The following is a 4,011-nucleotide window of genomic DNA, read 5'->3' on the forward strand; positions in this document are numbered from 1 at the left end:
AGGCACCACTTCTGTTAAATATGAATGGAAAAGAGATTAGCACCTCTTCAAAAATTAGCTATATTTAGTGACTAAAAATGTAGTTTACTCCAAAAAAAAGAATTACGAAGATAGAGATGGAAGTTGGAAGTAACTAACCGTTACTTGGCAGAGAAAGACGTTTCTTTCGTTGATTACTCAAAGTTGATCTCTCTTCCAAATTGTTGTGTGATACTTGATTTTGACTAGAGTGAGTCCATAACTGGAGGCTTAGACTTGACAGGAGATGAACCGAATCCACTAGATTGTGATTGTGATTAAGCCTATTTATCATTTGGAAAATCTGAATGAATACCTGAAGCAATTAATTTCTTGTTTTCCTCAATCTTGACTTCATTTTCTCTTGTATTTGTATTGATGTCAAGAGGGGGAGCTCTAGTTAGTGCTAACTATTAAAATCATACACAACCCTCTTCCACACGAGCTTTTACCCCTAAAAACATAAATTTTAATAGATAACTCAACAAAAATGCATTGTTATTTCAAGCATTTAACACTAATCTCGGTGATGTATTTTGTTTTTACCCATAATACAAAGATGTAAACACCCCACCCCCACAATAGAATAACAAATGTCAAATCTGGAATAACCCTTTTGCCCTCCATTTATACATTTGTTTATTAATTTCCATTTTTGCAAACTTAACAGTTGGGTTGTTAAACTTGACAGCCATGGACCAAATAGGACCATAGGGACCAAGAAATATTAAATATATTCATTTTTAACAAAGAAAGATGTTAAATATATTGATGTAAAATTGTCATTTTGACCTCAATTTATATTTATTTTACTAATGATCATTTCCAGCTTCTTTTATCAATCTCCTTGGATACACAAGATCTTCCTTGTTCCTCAAGTCTGCAGGACTTGATATATTTCCTTTCTGAATCATAATCATAATCATATGTATAAGATTTTTGGTGTGTAATTTGAATATTTGACTAACAATCAACCTTTATGAAATATTCTATGATCATTGCATTTCTCTGCGGATTTAATGTGTTGATAGGAGCAGTTTGCATTTCTTCACTTGTATCAATAAACGTGTATTAGAGAAAGAAGAGACCCAACAACCATCTACAAAAAAAAGATTAAAGATTTGAATACACAAATGAGAATAAGATTTTCAATGTGTTTGCAAGATATAAAAGATTGTACATTTCCTTGCATTGATGAACAAACTATAGAAACTAACTGAATCCCTGCACCCAATCCAAGAACATTAAACACAATAGAAATCGCCTCCCCTTTTGCATATAATTCACTAAGATTCCCCTCTTTTGCAAAAAAAGAATTAATTGCCAATCTTGTGGCCCTTGCATCAACCATGGCCATTCCCTGTTAAATTACAAAAAGGTTATAAATGTAAACTCTTACAAGGAAAATGATTAAACACCAATTTAGTATTTAGTATTTACCTTTGCAAAATTTTCAAGTCCAGCCATTTCAAGAAACAGTTATGGACATAATGGGGAAAGAACTTCCAAACCAGAGAGAAAGTCGTATAACATATCAGCTACAAATCAAAAGGTCCATCAATACATCTTAAACTGAATTTTAACGATAATGGGTTCAAAATCCATTTTTTCACCTAACTTGCTGCACATTAGTTTTCCCACATGTTGCATTCCATCCTTACGTATCTGTTCAACACCAATAGAATCACTTAATATTTTTTCCAAAAGCAGTTATGGTTCATATGCGTTAAATTGCTGCATATTGGCATTTATTAAAAGGTGTTTCTTACCCAACTAGTTGTGGTTGCTTGTGGTGGTGTAGGTCTTAATCCTGCAGCATGTAACAGTGACTGCAAAGGTGTAAGATCAATCAATGAACCCTAATTTGAACTTGTGATTCTAATTTCTAAGTGCCAAAAGAATACCTGAGTTGATAAGACAAATAATGTTGCACTGGAGAAGTGTTGTAATGCTCGAAATTGTGTGTATCTAAGATACCCTTCATTCACATTGCAGTAGGTTTTAGTTCCATGAGAAATGACACTTTGATTAACAGTTTGTTGAGAGAAAGAGAACTCGATATGAAATTGTGTCTTATGAACTCGCCTATATGGATAACCTGAAGGGAGACATGTATTGACAAGGGACTCGGATATTTTGTAGATAACTGGTCTTGAATCATTCAACACCTTCACCTAAAGAAGAAAGACCCAACTGATTCAGTTATGGAATTCAAGAAACACCCAATTGTGCTAGATGGTAGGAGGAACTTTTTCATGATTTAGTTAACCGTAGCCCATGATTCATGCTCTTCTTCACCATTTAAGACATGCTTCATCAATGCTTTCGGCACAAAAAAATGCCAATCGCAAAATCAGAAGTGATTTCATTCTAGGCAAATGCATGAACAATTTTAAAGAAGAAAGCAATGTCAGGAGAAAGAAAAAGTGGACAGAGTTGAAGACTAACCAGACATGTACTTTTTCGGTGGGATCATAGGCAGTTTCTTGTTCATCGGAAGCGAGTAAGGGTTGATGTTAGTCAGAAAGCATATTCTTTAATCTTCAATTTGATCCTCTTTGTCGTCTGGTAGTGGTCTCCTGAGTATAAGTTATGCGTGGAATACAATGAAATTGAACTCTTATAGAGTAGGCAAAACCCACAATAAGGATTTGGGGAAGAAGGCAACGTCAATAGAAACCTGCAACAATAAATGAAATCAAATTAGGAGTAGGAGAAGTCGAAGGGAAAGAAAAAAGATATGCTCGGGATCCATAGGGTCACCCTTATACTTCTTATCAAATAAACCTCCACACACAATTGATTCGTGACTTATGCGGTTAATCACCGGTTGTCGAGGTTGAAGACGTACTAAGGGAAGAGAAACTACCGGATCCAACGCGAGAAGAACCACCCTAGAGTAACTAGAGTAACTGTAAATAATGGAGTTTAAGTAGCTGAGATCTAAAGTCATGGGAGTTTGAACGGCTAAGATATGTTGGGTGGTTACAGACTCACCGTCAACAATATTATAAACAATGATTTTCAAATTAAGAAAAAAAATAGGCATTCAAATTTAGCGAGGAGTAGCGATAAAAATATTAATTAAACAAACTATTATACTTTTTGAGAAGGATTAACAACAAACTTTGGAACATATTTTTAATGAGAAAATTATTTATATAGCTAAAAAGGATAATGAATTTTCACTTAATAGCTAAATATTAGCCATTAGCCAAAATAGTCAAACAGTAAACGAGTTAAAGAAACCTATGGTTTGTACGTATACCTACGGTTTGGACGTATACCTACGGTTTTGAGAGTATTATATGGGAGTAGGGTAAGGTTTAGAGCATTTGGGCTACGGTTTTTTAGCCTATCATAGATATAGGGGCATGTTACCCTATAATATATAAAGTTAAAAAATCCATTTATGTCATTTTCGGGTTATAGAAGCTAGGGGAACTTTCTCAAATGACAGCCCTGAACAACAATCAGATTTTCCTTTTAAGCCTTATTTTTTATTTGATTTCTATCGTTTACCTTGAAATCTAATAGTAGTGGACATAAGTTTTTTGCAAAAAAACAGAAAAAAAATAATAATAATAAAATCGTAGGTGCGGTATTCCACCTACGGTGTACAAGCTGCTGATCCACATAAATGTGCATTAGCAGTTTGTACACTGTACGTGGCATACCGCACCTACGGTTTTCGTAATTTTCGTTTTTTGTCTAACATGTGTAGTGATATCTTTTTATTTTGTGGTATGTTATTTGGGATGATCATGTACTTTAAACTAAATAGCATTTGAATAACAAGAAGAAAATAGTAGTTAGAAGGACGAAATAGTAGATGGGGTTTGCCATCTACGTTGTACAAGCTTTAATCGATGCACATTTTTTGCATCACCAACTTGTACACCGCAGTAGGCATATCCCTCAACTATGGTTTTCTTCGTCTCTCGTTGTTGTTCTTCAAAATACTAAACTGTAGTTGAATTGAGAGCATACCGT

At 34.3% G+C, this 4,011-nt stretch overlaps 1 pseudogene across 1 annotated transcript; it reads right to left on the reverse strand.

Annotated features, from left to right (window-relative positions):
* Positions 1-745: 745 nt before the first annotated feature.
* LOC145164952 (protein root UVB sensitive 2, chloroplastic-like) lies at positions 746-2,335 on the reverse strand (annotated as a pseudogene). The gene is made up of 7 exons (XR_013739881.1): positions 2,288-2,335; positions 2,117-2,192; positions 1,923-1,996; positions 1,788-1,847; positions 1,459-1,683; positions 1,199-1,378; positions 746-1,117 (listed from the first exon to the last, which is right to left on the reverse strand). The product of XR_013739881.1 is annotated as a protein root UVB sensitive 2, chloroplastic-like (transcript).
* Between the last annotated feature and the right edge of the window lie 1,676 nt (positions 2,336-4,011).

This window comes from Lactuca virosa, chromosome 3 (assembly GCF_052849685.1).
Source record: "Lactuca virosa cultivar CGN04683 chromosome 3, Lactuca_virosa_CGN04683_v6, whole genome shotgun sequence".
Taxonomy (NCBI): Eukaryota; Viridiplantae; Streptophyta; class Magnoliopsida; order Asterales; family Asteraceae; genus Lactuca; species Lactuca virosa.